Genomic DNA, 22,507 nt, shown 5'->3' on the forward strand with positions numbered 1-22,507 from the left:
GTTTGACTACAGTACTTTCACTCATATTTTGTAGTCTCCTCTTTCATTTGAAGTTGCCTTAAATTTCACAATTGTTTATTGCTAATTACTGCAAGGAATTGGGGCTCTGAAATATTATAGGAAATGAAAAATTGAGATGGGTCTTCAATTACTTTCTGTTAGCATGTTGGATGGGCCAAGGTGAGAAGACTTGCCATTGTTATCTGATGATGCAGATAACCTGGGACCTGGTATCCTCGGACCCGTGGGTACTGCAGAAGAATAATAGCTTTTAGGCATAATATGGAGAAAAACACTTTGGGACCAGTGAGTTAATACAATAAACACAGCAGCAGTGTAAAATCTCTTCTAGATTAGAGGAAAACAATACTGTGTTTTTTTTTTTTTTACTATGTGAATTCAGAAGACCAAGAACACATAGAAGGTATCACAAGTTTATACCAAAGACATTGCATTGATACTTTTTATATTCGAATATATATTCTAAACCTAATTATTTAGGTTCCAATCTATTTATAGGAATAAATTTCAATTTATTTGTCAAATTATAAATTAATTCTAGTAAGATTCACTGTGTGAAATTTAAGATCAGCACATACAAATATAATATATATAAATATATATAATATAAGAAATTGTTATGCATTGTTCTGTTGTGGTTAGGGTATCAAAGGCAAATCTGTTTTAAAGTATTATTCCATTATCTCTACCTCAGTTTTTGGTAGAGTTAGACCTAAAGCTTTACCATTTGTAAATGTAAAGCCTGGAGGCAAGAGGAAACACTTTGATTAAAACATTACCAATTTAAGGCCTAATATCGAGGAGAAATATATAGACTTCTCCAGGAGCTATGGAAATATTTGGTGATACAAAGTCAGTAGTGTAAGTTCCTGCCTGGTTGTATGGTAGACAGGCCAGAATATTAAGTAAACATGCATATGAACAACTTTTGCACCTTCTTGGCTTTAGCTACTTTTGAAATAATAGGTATAATATACAATTATATATATATATATATATATATATATATATATATATATATATATATATTGTTTTTGTTGTTTGGGTCCGGTCGTGGGGCCTGAACTCTGGGCCTGGGCCCTGACCCTCAGCTCTTCAGCTCAAGGCTAGTGCTCTACCACTTGAGCCACAGCACCACTTGCGGCTTTTTTCTTTTTCCTTATGTGGTGCTGAGGAATCAAACCCAGGGCTTCAGGCATGCAAGGCATGCAGTCTACCACTGAGCCAACTTCCCAGCCCAAAAAATTATATTTTGATAAAATACCTTCTATTCTGAACAGTTAGGTCTGAAATGTTCATCTCTCTATGATCCCTTGTAACTAAGATTAGTTTTGTTTCAGTAAGACAATCTATGCTGTCAGTGTAAGATATTCTGGTTGGTCTGTTCCTACATGGAAGAAGGGTAAGGGTCAGGAAGACATTTGTGCCACTGAAACCTCATTTAGGAAATTTTAAGCTGCAGAAGTTTAGAAGTAGATCTTAACCAAGGCTTACTTTGAATCCATTAGCTCCACAAAGATAACTCAGTTGATAAATAAGTACTTGAAAAGCCATCACCTTTGGACTTAGCTGTAAGGCTTCAAAATATGATCAAATTTAAAATGAAAATGACAAAATAGTCATTGACAAAAAATTGCAAATGTGAGTAATCGACCAAACAATATATTTTTTCCACTATAGACAGAAATTTAGAGCAATAAGATCAATAGCATTTTTAGGAACAATAAGGGTTCCTTGTTACAAATAGGCAACCATGGATATGTGCCTGTATAAAGATTGCATCAATAACTACTTAAATTTAGAGGATACTACATGCTTCAGCAGCAGGTCTACCCAAATTACAACAATACAGAGATTAAAATGGTACTTGCACAAGGATGGTATGAAAATTTGTTAAGTATTCCATATTTTTCATTCTTCAAATGCAAGAAATGAAAAACAGTTGTTAAAAAGTTGATTACAAAATCACAAGTGTAACAGTACATGTAATTCATAGAATTAAAGGTTAGTTTGACATCAGTGTATTAAATCTTCACCTTAGAAAGGCCCTTACATAGCATAACCTTTATAAAACTTCAAATTAGATAACATTGTCATTTTATCCCAAAGAAATAAAATTTAAACCATGCTCATAGGGGGTTCCGGGAAGATGGTGGAGGAGAAGCTGAAGGCTAAACAAGCTCTCGCATAGAAAGCAGTTTTAGAGTTCCAGTGAACAGTCCTAAGCCAGAGAATCACACCAAGTATGCCATCACAGTACACAGAATTAGGCCAGAGAGGGAGAATCCAGGCAAGGAGGCAGATCTGAGCATTTGCCAGCAGCTTTGGCAGCAGCAGCGGCCATAGTCGCCATCCTGTAACACAGAGAGTCCAGGACAAAGGAGCCAGATGCGGTGGGTGAGCAGATTCTACTCAACACCAGCAAGAACTGACAAGGAGCAGACATCTTCATCCTGCGGTTCACAGACCAGAAACGACCCACGAACCAAGACTCGGCGAAAGTAGAAGCCTAACGTTCTCACTCCTTCTCAGGGAGCAGAGGAGAGAAGGCGACCCCTCCCCCCCACAACCGGACATCTCCATCTTGGATATTGACAAAGCTCGGTGGAGCTGCTAGCTCCAACTAAGGCCTTGGAAGAAAAGTAGAGTAATTTAGCAGGTCACAAGAACCGAAATTGACCTGCCAGACTCAGCTTCACCCAGGGAAATGTTACCCAGCTCAGTCGCAAGCCCCAGGAATGGCTTTCTTCACTGGGTAATCAGAGCCAGAGGCTACCCCTCCCTTAAGCAGCCTTGACAATCAATTGAAATTCAGTAAACATAAACCCAGAGAGTGGCTCCAGCCTGGGCTCTTGAGTTTCTAACAAGCTAGCCCCCAGGAAAAGGTAATGTTTGCTGAAAATCCTCAACTCTACCCAGAACCTAGCCTCATCACAGCATCTCCAAACGAAGAAAAAGCCATCTCCCTCTTTTGTGATAATCAAAGCAGATCCCCCTCCCATTGAACTAACCTGAGAGGAGGATCGCAAAATCCTGGGTAAAGCAGAGCATTTTTTGGCCTGTTTAAACAAACTGACTTAAGCAACCAACCAAGCCACAGGAAAATCAAACACCACAAGCAGGTCAGAGACTCCAACAAGAGGCTGGTTACAGACACAAGGGAGATACAGAATTTTTCCCACGACTCCCAAAAAAAGCAAAATATTTTTTCTATTTTTTGTACATTTTATAAAAATAATTTTCTAAAACTTTTTTTAATTTTTAATTTTTACCTTTTTTGAAAAAAAAAATGTTTCCTAGTACCTTTTTTTCCCTCTTATACTTTTTATTTTAGGGGTATATTTGTGTGTGCATTTTTCTTTCTTTTTTCTTCTTTAAATTTTTTTTTTGTTTTTTGTTTTGCTCTATTGAACTTCTGATCATTTTTTCTTTCTTTCTTATCCTTTTCATCTTTTCTTCTCTTTCCTTCTTTTTTATGTGACTTAATTGTTTTTCTACACATCCTCAGATATACCCATAGTCGATTATTAGACCTTATCCCCCATTGTGAACACAATACACAAATTTATTACTCAGTTCAAAACCTCTTAGACTTAAATTCCTTGATAGCAGTACTACCTCTTTATACCTATGTAATATTTTAAGTATTTTTATTTTTAAATTTTTCACATCTCCTTTATATCCCTCCCCTTCTGCAATATATGCATGTTCTTCTCTCAATATTTCGTTTTCGGGGCTACGTAATATTTTTAATTTTTACTTTTCTATTTTTTCTGGTCTCTTTTTTCCCCTTTCTCTTTCTTTTTTCTCTCTCTACTTTCATCCTATTCAACCTATTTCCTGTTTTGAGATTAGGACTTAGTTAAGTTAACTCTCCCTGTGCCTTCCCACATCTCTCTATTCCTATTTTTTACCCACATCTCTCCCTAAACCTAATAATTTCTGGTTTGCCAAATTCACATTTGTGGTTTGTAGCCCATTAATATATAGTTGTTTGAAGTTGAATACATGTATCCATTGAACGAGATTGTATCCGCAGACTATTGACTGTGCAAATACAGACGTTGGTTGATGCTTGCCTTAAGTTAGTGTTCTAGCACAAAACTGGTGTTTCATTCATCCCAAATGGGCAGAACAAACCTGAAAAACACAAGAAAAATGGCAAGTCTGGGTATCTCAACTCCCACTCATGGTAATCAGGGGACAGAACAGATAATGAATAATACAGAGGAAAGAAAAGATTAATCACCTATAAACGGATACCAATTAGAATCACCTCAGATTTCTCAGCAGAGACAATCAAAGCAAGAAGAGCCTGGAATGATGTATGCCATGCCCTAAAGACAAACATCTATCAACCAAGAACCCTTTACCCAGCTAAACTCTCCTGTATAACTGAAGGCCAAATAAAAACCTTCCATAGCCAAGAAAAATTGAAACAATACATCTCCACCAAACCAGCCCTACAAAAGTTTCTTAAAGTTGTCCTACACATAGAAAACTAACAAGACCACAATAAAGGCCAAGAAAATGCACCCAAACTGAGAATCCAAGAAGATAGGAAGAACCCAGTTTTCATAGACCCCAAGAAGGTAGTAACATGGCCAGAACTCCCAAATACCTCTCAGTCCTATCTCTCAACATTAACGGACTTAATTCTCCAATTAAGTGACATAGACTGTCTAGTAGGACTAAAAATCAAGATCCTTCTATCTATTGCCTTCAGGAGTCACATATTATTGGTAAATACAAAAATATTTTCAATGTTAAAAGCTGGAACAAAATCTACCAAGCAAATGGCCCCCATAAACAGGCAGGAGTTGCAATTCTAATATCAGATAAAATAAATTTCCAATTAAAATTAGTGAGAAGAGATAAAGAAGAGGTAAAGAAGGTCGCTACATATTAATTTTAAATATCTATTCGAAAAACAATGGAGCACCCAAATTTATCCAAGAAACACTACTTTCCCTCAAATCCCACAGAGATCCAAAGACAATAATTGTTGGGGATTTTAACACATCACTCTCCCCACTAGATAGATCAACTCGGGAAAACTCAACAGAGAAACTGCAGATTTAAACAACTGCATAGATCAAGTATATTTAACAGACATCTGTTGAATATTTCTCCCAGCAGCATCAGAATACAAGTTTTTCTCAGTAGCACAGGGAACATTTTCTAAAATAGACCACATTTTATGCCACAATGAAAACTTGTCCAAATTCAGAAACATTGAAGTTATACCTTGCATTCTCTCTGACTACAAGGGAATAAAATTAGAACGCAACACCAAAAGCCACCAAAGAAAGTCCTGTAACACATGGAGGCTGAAGAACACACTGCTGAATCATGAATGGGTCATGGAAGATATTAGAAAGGAAATCCAAATATTCATGCTATTCAACAAAAATGAGCACACAAATTACCATCTCATCTGGGACACCGCAAAGGCAGTACTCAGAGGCAAATTTATACCTCGGAGCTCCTACATCAACAAATTAGAGAGATCTGAAACCAACAATTTAATGAGATATCTGAACCTCCTTGAAAAAGAGCAGCAAGATATACCCCAATATAATAGATGAAAAGAAATAATTATTTTAATTAATTAATTAATTTTAATTAAAATTAAATCAATATTAAATGAATTATAATCCAAAAAAACATTGGAAAAAATAAAAAAAAAACAAAGAGTTTGTTGTTCGAAAAACTTAACAAAATTGACAGGCCCTTCACAAATCTTATCAGAAAAAGAAGAGAACACAACCAAATAAATAAACTCAGAAATGAGAATGGAAACATCACCACAGAAACAACCAAGATTCAGAACATTATAAGGGAATACTTCTCAAAACTTTATGCTAATAAGTTTGAGAACTTGGTAGAAATGGACCTTTTCCTAGCAAATATTGACATGCCAATACTAAAGCAAGATGAGTTAAACCATCTTAACAGGCTCATATCAAGCACTGAAATAGAAACAGCAATAAGAGACCTCCCATATAAGAAAAGCCCAGGTACAGATGGTTTACAGCAGAATTCTACAAGACTATTAAAAGCAGAGATCACAGCAATACTACTCCAAACCTTCAATGAAATTAAACGAGAAAGTTCACTACCATACACATTCTATAAAGCCATCATAACTCTCATCCCAAAATCAGGCAGGGAATAATCAAAGAAAGAGAAATATAGACCCATTTCTTTGAGGAACATTGATGCAAAACTTCTCAACAAAGTTTTGGCCAAATGTCTTCAACAATGTATCCAGAAAATCATACACCACAATAAAACAGGATTCATTTCAGGGATGCAAAGCTGGGTCAATATTCGCAAAAAAATATAATTCATCACATCAACAGGAGCAAGGATAAGAACCACATGGTTACCTCAATATATGCAGAAAAAGCATTTGACAAGATCCAACACCCTTTTATATTGAAGGTTCTGGAAAAATTAGGAATTATGGAACATTTCTCAATAGAATAAAGGCTATATATGACAAACCTACAGCCAGCATTATACTTAATGGTGAAAAACTAAAGACATTTCCTCTTAACACAGGAACAAGACAAGGATGTCTACTATCATCACTTCTCTTCAATCTAGTATTAGAATTCCTATCAACAGCAATAAGACAAGATGCAAACATAAAGGTGATACAAATAGGGAAAAAAGAAATAAAACTCCCCCTCTTTGCAGATGACATGATCCTGTGTTTAAAGAATCCCATAGACAGCATTCCCAAATACTCAAGTTGATTCAAAACTTTGGCAAAGTAGCGAGATATAAAATTAACCCCCCCAAAATCAATGGCTTTTCTGTATGCCAGCAATGAGAAAAGTATGGCTGAAATTAGGAAAACAACTCCATTTGTAATAGCCCCACAAAAAATAAAATACCTAGGAATTAACTTAACCAAATAAGTGAAGGACCTTTATGATCAAAACTGTAAAAACTTGAAAAAGGAAATCAAAACAGAATTTAGAAAATGGGAAAAACTCCCATGCTCCTGAATTTGGAAAGATCAACATTGGGAAAATGGCAATACTTCCCAAGGATATCTACAAATTCAATGCGATACCTATCACAATTCCAACCTCATTCTTCAAGGAAATAGAAGAGGCAATCCAAAAATTCATATGGAATAATTAAAGACCCCAAATAGCAAAAACGCTCCTGAACAGAAAGAACACTGCTGGAGGAATATTAATAATAAATTTCAAACTATACTATAAAGCCATAGTAATCAAAACAGCATGGTAGTGGCACAAGAAGAGACTTCAGGACCAATGGAATAGAATTGAACACCCAGAAATGAACCTACAGACCTATAGCCATCTATTCTTCTATAAGGGAGCTAAAAAAACAGAATGGAAGAAAGACAGCCTTTTCAGTAAATAGTGCTAGAAAAATTGGTTAACTACTTGTTAAAAATTAAGGCTAAATCCTTATATATCACCCTGCACCAGAAGCAACTCCAAATGGATCAACGACCTCGGAGACAAAGCAGACACTCTGCATATATTACAGGATGGAATAGGAGAAACCCTAGGTCTCCTTGGCGCAGGCTGAAATTTTCTTAATAGAGACCCAGAAAGACAACACATCAAAGAAGTTTGGAGAAATGGGATTGCATGAAGTTGCAGAGCTTCTGCATGGCAAAGGACATAGCTAGCAAGATCAAAAGAAATCCCACAGATTGGAGAAGATCTTCACTAGCCAAACAATGGACAAAGGTCTCATATCTAAGATATGATTGGAATTCAAAAAATCAAACCACCCAACAACAAATCGTCAAAGAAACAACTGCCCAATTCATAAGTAGACTAAAGACTTAAAGAGAAACTTCTCTGAAGAAGAAAGAAGGATGGCCAATAGACACATGAAGAAATGCTAAACCTCCCTAGCCATAAAAGAAATGCAAATCAAAACAACATTAAGATACCACCTCACCCCAGTTAGAATGGCAAAAATCAAGAACCCTAAAAACAACAGATGCTGGAGGGTATGTTGGTTGGAGTCTAAACTTGTTCAACCACTTTGTAAACTAGTATGGAAGTTCCTCAAAAGACGCCTCATTGAGCTCCCCTATGACCCAGCAATCCCAATTTTGGGCATTTACCCAAATGTTTACAAACAAGACCACACTACAGCTACCAGCACAACTATGTTTATTGCAGCATTATTTACTATAACTAACTTATGGAACCAACCCCGATGCCCCTCAGTAGATGAATGGATCAAGAAAATGTGGTATATATACACAATGGAATTCTATGCCTCCATCAGAAAGAATGGCATTGCCCCATTTGTTAGGAAATGGAAAGACTTGGAAAAAATTATATTAAGTGAAGTAAGCCAAGCCCAAACAAACATAGGTCCCATGGTTTTCCTTATTTGCAATATCTAGTATATGTCTAAGTCAAGCAGAATAGTTCAGATAAGGTGATATTAGGGAAATGAACCCTAAGATATGTATTCGATTGTTTTTTCTCTTTCATGCGATTGTTTCTAATGCATTTATAAGATTATTTCTTTGTTGCTTTGTATGTCCCTCTCCCACAGTATAACCCCTGCTTTCACTGTATTTGATGTCGGTGTAATTTGTGGAGGGGAATGTGAAAAACAAATCAGTTAAATAAGGATACAGGTAGACCCGTTGCAACAATGAGAAGTACAAGTTTTTATTTTGAAAACGAACTTTACAACTTTGTTGGCGGGGAGAGGAGGATAGGAGGGGAAGGAGGGGGTGGATGGGAAGGGATGGGACGGGGAATAAAAAATGCTTTTTTTTCTTTCATGTGGTTGGTTCTAACACATTTACAAGATGATTTGTGTGTTGTTTGTATGTCCCTACCCCACGGTTTAACCCCTGCTTTCACTCTATTTGATGTTGGGATAATTTGTGGAAGGGAAGGGAAAAAACCAAATCATTTAAATAGGGATACAGGTGGACCCTTGCAACAACGATATGTACAAGTCATTATGTTGAAAAATGAACTTTACAACTTTGGCCTGGTAGAGGGTAGGAAAGGGTTGGTGGTAGGGGGAGAGTAGGTGGAGGTGAGCGCTTGGGGGTGCGAGATAGGAAGTGATGGGAAGGGGAAACAAAGGAGGAGGCAACAATTCTTGATAAGAAATGTACTCATTATCTTGCCCAATTAATTGTAACCCCTTTGTATGGTATTTTCACAATAAAAAAATCGTAATTTTTAAAAAAATAAAAAATATATATAAAAATATTAAAAAAGAATTAAAAGAATATAAGGACCTTAGGAAAAGGAATCTTAAACTTTTTCTATATGGAATGTAATCTGAAAAGACACATTTCCTAATGAACCTATATATTATAAAACAATGTAGACTTCAAAGTACTATATCTAGAAGACAATGAAATAGATTATGTTCTTTATGCAAACATAGATACTTTTTTTAGACAAGCACCAGGAATATCTTTAGTTTCTATACTATTCATTTCAACCGATATGTTAAAATTAAAAAAAATCACAAACTCTGCAGAAATCATTTTAGATGCATACAAACAACTCTTGAATATATTTTGACATCAAAGTCAGGCAATTCACGTGGAAGAATACCATGGAATACATAAATTTTTAAATTAAGATATTGCTGTTTCTTTGTATATGAAAATATTTTGTAGGGACACAAAGGATGGACTGGCACTTTTGAAATTTAAGAAACTTAACCAAACCATTTCTACATAGAAAAAAATTTGTACAGCCATCCACAACTTCAAGGAGGTAGTGATACATACTTATCCTTTTGGTAATATCAAATGCAGCTTCTTCCAAGTTGTTCTTCTGGCCCCGTTTGATATTATGGTTCAACAGAAGGAGGTACAGCATATCTTTGCTATTTCTATTTCCAGCAGCAAGATGCAAGGGTGTCAAGAGGCCTTTAGTTTGGGGATTGGTATCTGCATCATGATGAAGTAAGAAAGAATCCATTCTGGTGTTATTCCACATATAAGGACTGTGCAGGGGTGCCAAGCCATTCAGAGTTATTGCATGAATATCTCCCTTGAGCTACCAACTCATGGACAATGTCTAAATGTCCACTCTAGGCTTCCCGATGAAGAGGAGTATACTTACCTCATCCCTAGTATACATATGAGTGGCCTTTTTGGAAAGTAGTCTCGGCACTGTAGTAAGCCGATTAATTTCGGCATACCAAAGAAGAAATTTGCATGGATTCTTCTCCATTATTGTCTTGCAATTGATACCATTCCTCACGTTTTTGTCTTGTTCCTTGTCTTCATCAGAAATGCCTAACCAGAGACTTTGAGTACCAGTGGGAATGAGGTGTCCATGTATTTCCCCAATAGTTCACATTGGTTGAACTGGTCAGAAAAATCCGGTGAATTTTCTGCATATGTTTTTTCACCATGATTTATTTTCTCTTTTTCCATTTTTACTATTCTAAATTATTCTAACTGGAGATTAGTGAATTGATAGAGAGCAGAAGAAAGATTTTCCTCCGTATTCAAAACAGACTGAAAATATGGACCAGTGGTGTCTTCATGTGCAGCTAATTCTAGCAAGGAGAAAATAGGAAACAATGCCTTCTACGTAAATGATTTGGGAAATACCATGATATAGTGTAAGAGAACTTACTATTCAATATATGAGCTTTAAGAGCTTTCTAATAGTTCCATTATTTATTGGTACCCAACATTAGAAAAAAATGTATAATACAGTAGTAAAATAGAAGTCCTTTGCATGACTATTTAAATTCCTTTTTTTTAAAGACACTTGGTTTCATCTAAAAAAGTAGGCCTATCTATTGTCCTCAAGTGATTTTGGTGATTGAAGATGCTTAATAAGTCAAAATGTATTAGTATTCCTTTGATATCAATTAAATTTCATTTTTCTTCTTGGAGAATATAATGATCAAAGCCATAGTTCAGAATCAACAAGCAATAGTTCAGCATCATGCTTCCAGTGCAAGTGAATCACCAGTAAGTAATCCTCGATACCATTTTCCACAAAGGTTTTTCACAAATACAATCTGCCTGTCTTTTCTAGCTGCTTTCCTAGTCTGGACCTGTTCTTTCATTGTGCAGGAAAAGTATGATTCAACTGATTTCAGTCATTTTTTTCTTATAATTATCAAGGATTTAGATTATATTTTAAAAAATTAGTTTTGGGGCCTGAACTATGGGCTTCGGCACTGTTCTTGAGCTCTTCAAATCAAGGCAAGCGCTCTACCACTTGAGCCACAGAATCCCTTCTGTGGTTCTCTTTATGTGGTGCTGATTTGGGAAATGGTAGAACAGAAAGTGAAATGATGCAAACAAAAATATAAAGCAAAATAAATTAGGACAATTATGGAGAAACCATATTGTCTATGAGAATTATGAAAGAGAGAGAGAGGAAGAGAGATACAGATGTGCAATGACCTATCTAGACACAAAATCAATGTTTCTGATCTATTTACAAAGCAAACAATTTTATTTTTTATTTGTTAAAAGAGATGGAAATAGAATTTATGTATTTACTTGAAATTAGTACATACATTTTTAGTCGCCTACATAAAGAGACATATTTCTGACTAAATTACAGACAAAACCTTAATCCTTGGTCTGGGAAGGTGGCTCAGTGTAGAGTGCTTTTCTTGTAGCGTAATACAGTGCGGATGCTACTTGCAAAAAGGCCACTCATATGAATACTAAGGATGAGGATGAGTATACCCCTTTTCATCGGGAAGCCTAGAGTGGACACTTAGACATTGTCCATGAGTTAGTAGCTCAAGGCAGATATTCATGCAGTAAATCTGAATGGCTGGACTCCCCTGCACAGTGCTTATATGTGAAACATATTGCAGCACACACACACACACACACACACACACACACACACACACACACACACACACACATACACACAAATCATCAGATTTCTTCTTAAGTATTTTTGTGTATGGTCTTACGAAGAAATTTACATTACTAACTTGAATTTCTGACAGAACAATATAATCACTGTACATCTTGCTTCTATACTCTCAATATTAAATTGCTATCTAAGTATGTGGAATAGATACATATAGGAAAAAGTAGGAGCCACACTGGTGGCTCATGTCTTTATTCCTAGCTAATCAGAAAGACAAAATCTGATGATTGTGGTTTGAAACCAGACCAAGAAAAATAGTCCATTAGATTCTGGTTTGAAAGTAACCAGCAAAAGCTGGAAATGGAGCTGTCTTACAAGCAGTAAAATGCTAGCATTGAGAAAACTAAAACAAAAAAATAACAAATTCTGGGACAGAGCTAGGCCCTGAGTTCAAGCTCTAGTAGTAGTATTTAACTAATGAAGGAATGAATTAATTAATTACCTAAAATAAAATAAGTGGTCACATGTGGTGGGGCAGGTAAAATGTAACAACCCTGGTGACTGGAATATGTATTATTTTGTTATAAGGCAAATTATCACTTGTTCTATTCACTACTACTTTATTTGAACTTTTTTGTACAATAAACCCTGAATTTGGCATGCGTGTATATGTGTACATGTGCACGCATGTGTGTTTAAGTGTGTGTGTGTGTGTGTGTGTGTGTGTGTGTGTGTGTGTGTGCTGTTTCAATGTTGCTTGCCAATATGAACAGGGTGAGACTGAAAAGATCTGTGTTGAAATGTTTTTATTTATCAGTGTTCTATCCTGTCATTTCAGTTGAATCATCCTTCTGTACATTTTATTTGTTAATAACATCATCATAATCAAAGCATTTACAACATTAAGTTAGATAAAAGAGATCAGTTTCAGCACTTAGTATATGTTAGTTAAAAAGATACACATATAATTGGGTAGTAAGTTATTGGTGTAAGATGACTGTCAGTTCAAAATATGTATTTGACCTCTTAAATTGGTTATATTTTTAAGAAATACTCATGGAGTGATTTTGACCGACTTGAACAAATAGGTATTACTCTCTGGTTATTTCTGTGAAACTCAAGCTGGATAAACTCTTTCTGGATTTCTGTTGAAAATAACTTTATTTGTAAGATTGTATGTATTCACACTAAGATAATAAACCCCTTATTTTTTAGGTTTGAATATCCCATCATATTGACTGAAAATCTGTATTGTGGCTATGCTTTTTAGATATATATTTAAAAAAAAAATAAAAGTATGTGTCACCTCCAGATTGTGGATGCATTTGAAGTTTGTACATACAAAGGTTTCTTCATTAATAGTTCTTTTGTGGGAGTAATAGCACAACTTTAAAAAATAAGGCTTTTCGAATATGTTTTCCAATATAAATAACATCCCAGACTGAGTCTTGCAATTTCTGAAAACCATTTAAATATTTTACTATTATTTTAGTTCATTGAATATAGAGCTAAAGACATTTCTGAAATAAATATTGTTAAGATCTGAAAATGTAAGTGGGTATATAGGCTTTTTATGCATCATTTTATGAAAAGCCAGATTTTATGAAACTAAAAGAAATAGAATAAAAGAATGTAAGTGAATTGGGTAACCCAATTATTAATATAATTTTGTTTTCTATTAGCACACTCCTTTTAATGTAGATGATGCAGCTAAATTATTTTTTGTCTCACTGTACTTCAATTATTTTTAGATTATTTGTAGTTATAAAAATGAATTTGTAGTATAAATAAAGGTCTTTTAAAATGATTAGGATTAATCTTGTGCTTTGTATTCTACGCCCATGAAAATGAGTTATTTTCAAGTGTTAAGAGTTTATAATTGAATTTTCAGTATCATAAGAAATTTTGAAAAAAATTGGTAGTATTGATGTCTTTTTTGGCGGGGAGGGGTCCGGTTTTAGGGCCTGAACTCTGAGCACTGTCCCTCAGCACTTCAGCTCATTTCTAGCGCTCTACCACTTGAGCCACAGCGTCACTTCCAGCTTTTTTTCTTTTTGCTTTTGTGGTGCTGAGGAATCGAACCCAGGGCCTCATGCATGAAAGGCAAGCGCTCTATCACTAAGCCACCTTCCCAGCCCTTCATGTCTTTTTAAAACAATAGTATTCACAAAATGGAGAGTCTTTAATTCATACTTAGTGTCTATGATTTTTAACTTCTTATTTCTAAGATTAATGATAGGTCAGAGTGCATTTTTGGTTATAGGAAAAATAAAATATTTATCTAGGGTCAAAGGTGATTTTTATATCAGTCTTGCTTTAAAAGCATTTTAAATGTTCGGTATAAAAAGCAATCAAAATACTTCTAATGGTAAACAACTAAGTTGAGCTACAATTTGGAAATGATTGGTCCATAAGACCTGTAGTCTGTTTCCATCAGGAATTATGGAGCTCATTCTTTCAGTAAGAAAGTGTTAAACAGAGATAGTGTCCCCAGGCAGTTCAGTGTTTAGAGAAGGGTTAAAATATGATTTCTACTATTTTGAGCTAGAAATCAAGAATGTTATACATTAGCAGTTCTTTTCACCAGGGAGTTATGCATTGATTATGAACTTTGAGTATTCATATTACAGTTCCCTATTTTCTAACAAAGATAAAGTGAAATATTATGAGTGTCCACAACAATTCTGGGAAATTTTCCTAGAATTTGTAGACTAAGTGCTGGTATTTTAGTCATAAAATAGAATGAAGTTAATTAATACAGTGGGAGATGAACCTCAGGCTAAGACTTACCATGTGTGCAATGTTGTACTAGTAATTCCAAATCTGAAGACTTCAATATCATCATCTGAGAATTAAAAATGTACGGAGCTCCACTTTATGCAATTATTGTGAGGATTAAATTATATAACATAGGTAAAGTACTTGGAAAAACAATCAATTAGCATTTGGCACATTCTACCTGTTATTTTATCATGTGATGAAATCTAGCATTTTTACTGTGATTTTATATGTGCAATGTGATGTATTGATATTCATTGCATTGATCACTTTTCTGTCACTATGAGGAAAATACCTGCAAAGAAAATTTGAGGAGGAAACTATTATATTGACTCATGGTTTAAGAGAACGCAGTTTAAGATCAAATGTCTCCATTGTTTTTAATCATGTTTTTATTATCTTAACTAGTTGTACACGGGAATTTCCATTCAATAAATAAGTTTTTAAAGTATAATGGATCTTTATATAACTTTTCCTACCCTTCCAAACATCACCCCACTTTAATTTTTTCTAGTTTCATATTATTTCCATTGAATATAATGTCTTCACTGTTACACCATAACTCTCGTTATTCTTTCCATTTGAATTCCCCTCACATCTTCCAACTGATAGTTTCCTGGTATTCATTTTTTGGGATTAAAATTCAATTTTATAAGAAATTACACCTTTTAAATATTGCTCTGAAAAATGAAAGCTTTTCTTTATACTGTTGTTTAACTTGCATAAAATTCTGGCTTCCAAATACGTGACAGAACATGGGTCCTTTGTGTGTCTGGCTCTGACTTTGTTTACTTAACATATTTTTCGATCTATCCATTTCTTTGCAAATAATGTAACAGTCCTCATAATGGATAGGTGCAATACAATTGTGTATATATGACACACTTTCTCCAATCATCCTTCCGCCAAAGGGCATCTTGTCTGTTTCCATAAATTTGCCATAGTGAATAGTGTAGCAAAGAAGATGGTTGTGAAAGTGATTTTACTGTAACCTCTTGGAAGAATTCATCACTATCTTTCTGGGAGCAATCCTCTAGCCAGTTTTCCAGAATAAACACATCCTTCCCTTCATCTCCATCACAACGTATTGCAAGTTCTCAAAAACAAACTACCCCATACAGGTCTCAATAAGCTAAAACCACACTGTGCCCATATTCTTTCAATACATTTTTAATAATTACATAAATTTAGTGAGAACCTTCTATGTACTTTCCTAATGTGGGAATGAGACATAAAAACAGAGTAAAAGAAAGAAATATGCATTTTAATTAGCTATTATCATATTTAAAATCTTTTTCAGCTCTAACAGCCTCACTTACTATTATTTTAATCTGTATTTGATTACTTCATCTATCCCCTAAATTATAACAGGTGAGTTAAATACAGACAAAAAGTGTGGTTTGATTTTGACACTCATGTGCGAGGATGCACAATATGGGCAAATAGATGTATTGGAATTAATAGCAATTATGCATTTTGTTAAAGTAGAGATAGTTTTCCCAAACTGATTCATATTTCATTCAACAAAAAGAAACATGTAACAATTCCCTTTGTTTTCCTCCTCATTAACTTATGTTTCCATTTTATTTTATAATCAAGGATGATTTCATATATGTACTGTAGATACAAAAATATGTTAAACTATTTCTATCCGTATGTATTGATATATACACATATACATATTTACAAAGGTTACAATGATAATTTATAACTTCTGTAACTATACAATTTACTAAATTATTAAAAACATCGATGGCTCATGCCTGGAATCCTGGTTACTCGGGAGGCTGAGATCTGATGAACATGGTTTAAAGCCATCCTGGGCAGGAAAGTCCATGAGCCTCTTATCTCCAAACAATCAACAGAAAATCAGAATTGGAACTGTGGCTCAAAGTAATAGAGTGGTAGCCTTGAGAGAAAAAGCTCAGGGACATCACCCAGGCTCTTAGTTCAAAAAATACAATCTACCCAAAAAATCTATTTAATTTACACCTGTTTAAGTAGAGTATTTCCATCACCCAAATGTACATCCATGCTCTTTTGGAAGGTAACTCTGTTTTGTCTGAAGTTCCACTAAACATTATCACTTAAGTAGAAAGCATTGGAACGTGGGTTCATTCTATCTCTCTCATGGATTTTTCTCGATTCAAACACTCAAGTGTTACAATTATTCCAATTATTTAAAACCATAGCATTTTTTCTTTAATACCCCTAATATTACAGTTTGAATTCAGTGACTTGTGCCCCCTAAATAGGTATTCTTACCACTTGGTCATGTGCCCAGCCCTAAATTATCCTGATTATTTTTCAGATAGAACCTGGCTTCCTACTTGTGTATGATCTTGGCCTCAGTCCACTTTATATTATTCTTCCTGGAATTTAGAATAATAAGTGCATGTTATTATGTATAGATCTTTCTGTCTAGTCTGGGCTTTAGCCACTGTTCTCAAAACTGTGCACTCCCATGTAGTCAGGATTTTCAAATCTTGTCATAGCTGATTTTCTAAATCTTTGCATTTCCTGCAGGTACTTGAGTACTGAATTAATTTGTGTTTTCTTGTTTTGTTTTATTTGAATGGATGTGTTGAGTTGTTCCTTTCTTTCCTTTTGTTTCTTTCCCTCAAGTTCTTACCTAAAGTGCTGAGAAACAATTCCTCTTTCTCAAGATAGGGTGAACATTATTTATTCCAAAGTAATGTCAGTAACATTTAAACACCTTCATATCTATGAATGGTATACAAATGCTAAACATTGAGAAGTGTGTTTTTACTTTCACGGTAGTTTTGTCATACACAGATCATGAAATATATGAAGATAATATAACTACAGATGCATGCCAAGAGGAGAAAACCCTATTATTAATTGTTTGACAGTGGCTTCCCTTCTAGTGAAAAATATATTACATGATACAGGATTTCACAAAATAATATTGCTAGGAGGAACCTAAACAATCATCTAATACTGTAGACTTGAGAGTGATGAATTGACTTCCTGAATAATTTACTTTTGGGTCAAATAAATGCAGGCTTCCAAAAAGAGAATAGATTTTAGAGAAACATGATGAATTTTATGTAAATAGGTCCTTAGCTGATTTTGTTAATTTGTGAACTAATACAGGGAAATAAAGTACAGCAACGTAAAAATTAAAGAACTTCACATTGAAATACTCATTTGTGTGTGTGTGTTCATGTGTATGTGAATATGCAAACGCACATGTGCTTGTGCTTATGCATGCATTCATCATTCTTGAGGATTGATAGTGCCTGGGAACTATTACTCAGCTTCTGTGCCCATGGATAGTGGTCTACCACTTCAGCCACTTCTGTTTTTAATTTTAGATAATCGCTTGTATTTTCATGATTGGACTGGCTTTGAACAGACTCCGAGTAGCTAGCTAAGCTTATTCAGCCTCTGAGTACCTAGTTAAAATTCTGGCTGTCCTCTATGCTTCACTGCTCTTTTATTCATTTCCTGAGGCAATCACAAGCATAAGTCATATATATGTCTAATTGCTTTAAAATAGTTACTGCTTGGTACCAGGGGTTCCCATGTATACTCTTACCTACTTAGGAGGCTTGAGAACAGAACCCAGGCCAAAAGTTTAGTGGAATTCCTTCTCAATCTACAGCTGGGTGCATTGGATCATTTCCACCATCCTTCACTATCTAGTTACTAAGATTGGAAGGACTGTGGATCCAGGCCAGTCAAGGTAGCAGGCTAGACAAGTTGGTGTAAAACTCTGATGCCACTGATGATGGGAATGCTAAAAGGACAAATCAGGTGCATGTTCTAGTGGAAAGAAAACCCCTATCCTAAAATTAACCACTGATATGACGCTGGACTAGCAAGAAAAATATAACCAAAGTTGAAATACTCACAATTTCCCACAACCAAAATAAGTATGTACATGAACATTCAAAAACTTAGTACAATCTGTTATTTGCTCTAATATCAGCTTTATCTGATTATCATATGATGTGACAGAACAGTTTTTTCATTAAACTTAAGATAATTTAAAAAGACCTAGAAAATTCTCTCTCATTTATTAAGTGCAAATGAATGGCAAATTGCCTCATTTTTTACATATTTGACTACCACTATTAATTCGTCTTATGATTATTATTAATAGTAATATATTCTGATTTATTACTTTAAACTTTTTGCTTTTCTGCTGAAGTTGAAGTATTTAAATAGTATCATCAAATTATATTCCTTGGGTATTTAAGGAAGTTTTTTAGAAAGTTGTTAACCAATGGCTTCTAAGAATTCTTAATTGGTATATATTTTGGTTTATTTTTTAATTTCAATTCAATTTTATTGTAATGGTAATATACACAGGGGTTAAAGTTACATAAATGAGGTAGTGAATACATTTCTTAGGGAAGGAACATTGTTATATCTTACAATGATATTTTTTGTACACTCAAAACAAGAACTACTGATGCTTTTGCTGTTGCTATTGATAATTGGCTACTTTTGCTTTCTTTGTTCATACATTTTTATTATAAAATTGATATACAGAGGGTTTACACTTAATTAAATAAATTTATTTTCCTATACTTATAAACATATTTGTCCAGGTAACAAATACTTACTGTATTTTCAAAAAGCACATACTTTATTAAGAAAGGCTTCATTATTTGGTCACTTTTTGGAAATATTTTTATTTGAATTAAAATAAGTTTGAGCTCGGCATGGTGATTTGTGGCATAATTTTCTAGCTCTGGTGGGAAGTGTAGATAGAGTTTGTAATTCGGGAGACACTGGGAAACTCTGTGACCTTATTATAAAACTATTCAGGGTGAACTGACTAGAGGTATAGCCACGGCTACTGCTCAATAAACTCTTATGTAAATTCAAGGAATACAGGTCAGTCAGAACAATCTTGTAAAATGGTGTAGCTTCAGCCTTCATACTAGCTTTGAATCTTTTTACCATGTTTAGTAGTGAAGACAAAATAGTTCTACTATAAGAACAGATACATAGAAGAATGTAACCGATTTGTCAAAAATAAATTCTTAGTTTTATGGTCAGTAAATTTTGAAAACTATCCTATGACTTTATGAAATAAAAATAAAATCTTGAATGGTGTATTGGCACTATTGTCTCTCGAGATTTAAAGAATGATCTTAGACTACTACCTCAATACTTTTTTGTTTTGTTTTGTTTTTTGTCATTCATGGGGCTTGAACTCAGCTTAGGCGCTGTCTGTGTGCTCTTCCGCTCAATGCGAGTGCTCTATCGCTTGAGTCACAACACCAGATCTGGTTTTCTAGTGGTTTATTGGATTTAAGGGTCTCATGGACGTTCCTGCCCGGTCTGGCTTTAAACTGTGATCCTCAGATCTCAGACTCCTCAGTAGCTAGGGTTACAGATATGAGCCTCAGGCACCCGTCCTACCTCCATCTTTATACAAAAAATTAAAATAAAAAATTGATTATCAAACTAAATGTGAGATGTTAAAACCTATAAAACATAAATGTAAAAATTCATGACATTGCATCAGTAAAGGTTTCTAAAACTTTGATATGGAAAGCATTAATGGCTAAAGAAAAGCAAGAATAAACTGGATTATATCAAGTGATAGCCTTTCATAATTCAAAGGACCCTATAACAGAAGTGAAAATATATCCAACAGATACAAGGAACATATTTGTTAACAGAAGTGAAAACATATCCAACAAATACAGGGAACATATTTGTTAATGCTACAATGTTAATGCTACAGTGATTCTGAATCTTAAGTAGTTTTATATCTTCTAATTCTATATAAATTTTTTTCCTGAATAGGATATTTCTTTGAAGAACATATGTAAATTAATAGTCAATAGAAGGAGCATATGAAATAAGTTTCTCTTTAGTATCTATGAAAAAAGACAAAGAAAACTCACTAGTCTGACCCTAATATAAAAAGATGACACAAAATATAGTAATGCATTTGTGGAGAAAATGATAAGCTCTACATAGGAGAATGATTTGTATAATACTGGGATCATTTTAACAAGCAAGATTTCAAGTCTTCAAAAGTTCAAAGAAAATTGTATATGATCCAGCCAGTACACTTCTATGTATGTATTAAAGAGAAGTAAAATCGTGTTTGGAAAGGGAATGTAGTTCATTGACAGTGCACTTGAGCAGTATGTGTGAGACGCTGGAAATAATCCCCAAAAACAAATTTGAAAAGACACACTATAGAGGATGTATGCTGGACAAATTCCTGTAAGTGAATTTTATATCTATTTTAATGTCTGTTCTAAAATTTACAGCATTTCTATTTGAAGAAATGCAAGTTTGTGAAAATTAGGCTTGGAAAACCTATTATTGTACAATTTACTTCCAAAGCACTAAAATGTATACAATAAAAGGAGATTCTATATTGCATGTGAATTTCATGGCAGCAAAAAAAGAAAATTATTGTTAAAATACTTCACACAAATTGCAGAATACCTAAAAAGATGTTTTCAGTGTTGGCTAAAATTTCTTTGTAAACTACAGCATTTAAAACAAAGATGTGATTTCTGTGTATTTTGAGTGTTTTTGGTCCGTTTTTTTGAGTTCATACAGAGATAACTCAATCAAAAAGTGTATGTGATAACTGTAATATCTAGAAGTTATGCCTAACTTATAAGTAATTGATAAACTTTTCCGGAAGAAACTTTTAGCAAGTGACAGCATTCTATGAAAGTCATATGTCACTTCTTCAATCCAATTGCTTTTTTCTACTTTGCTAGGAAAAAAATTATTCTCAAGGTAACATCCAATAGCAATGAAGAGAAACAAAATACATAATCATCTTGATTTATTTGTGAAAATATCAAATGAAATAAAACAATTCCACTTAAGCGACTCCAATATTAGTACCTATGAAGATGTTCCTGAATACCAATATCCAATAAATTTTTGGAATTTTAATTTCTACCAACATATAAAAACTAGAACAAGAAAACAAATATAGCCTTGCAGCAAACCCTTGGACTAATTTTTTTAATTGTTTTGAAATTACAAAAGAATTGATACCATTAAGAAAATGATTTGTTTTGGAAATCAATTACTAATGTTTATTACTTATTATAACTCAAATACCAAACAAGAGTATTTTTATACAATCATTACAAATATCACTTTATTACTATAGTAAAATAGAATAAAAGACCAGTCCCAATATATTATCATTATTCTTAATTCCTAATTATTACCTAAATATCTTAAACAAACTAAATAGTCATGTCTTTAACATAAACGTAAATATTCTATACTTTTTACTTAACATTTTCCAGGGGCATGTATTCATGTTTCTAAGAAATGTTCACAGCAGTTAAAAGGTGCTTTTGTGAAATTAATGTGATATATTTTGTTGTTGTTGTTTGCAAGGCCTGGGCATTATCCCTAAGCCTTTTTATGCTCAAAGCCAGCATTCTACAACTTGAGGCACAGAGGGAATTCCTGTTTTTAGTGGTTAATTGGAGATAAGAATCTAACAAGTACTTTTTTAGTGTGTGGTTGTGTTCCAGTCGTAGGGCCTAGGCCCTGTCCCTCAGCTCTTCAGCTCAAGACTAGCTCGACCACTTGAGCCACAGAGCCACTTCCAGCTTTTTTCTTTTTGCTTATGTGGTGCTGAGGAATCGCACCCAGGGCCTCATGCATGCAAGGCAAGCGCTCTAACACTGAGCCACCTTCCCAGCCCCCTAACAAGTACTTTCCTGTCTGGGCAAGTTTCAAACACAATTCTAAGATCTCATTACCCAGAACAGCTTTAATTATAGTTGTGAGTCACTGGCGCTTGGTTGGATGCATTTTTTAAATTTTAATTATGTTTTAAGATTTTTGTTTCACTATAATATACATCGTTCTAC

At 34.3% G+C, this 22,507-nt stretch overlaps 1 pseudogene; it reads left to right on the top strand.

The window, feature by feature from the left end:
* The first annotated feature begins 1,833 nt into the window (after positions 1-1,833).
* On the top strand, positions 1,834-1,933 carry LOC138829392 (U6 spliceosomal RNA; annotated as a pseudogene).
* Positions 1,934-22,507: the final 20,574 nt, after the last annotated feature.

Source organism: Dipodomys merriami, unplaced genomic scaffold, assembly GCF_024711535.1.
Source record: "Dipodomys merriami isolate MVZ:Mamm:240054 unplaced genomic scaffold, mDipMer1.0.p SCAF_1700, whole genome shotgun sequence".
Taxonomy (NCBI): domain Eukaryota; kingdom Metazoa; phylum Chordata; class Mammalia; order Rodentia; family Heteromyidae; genus Dipodomys; species Dipodomys merriami.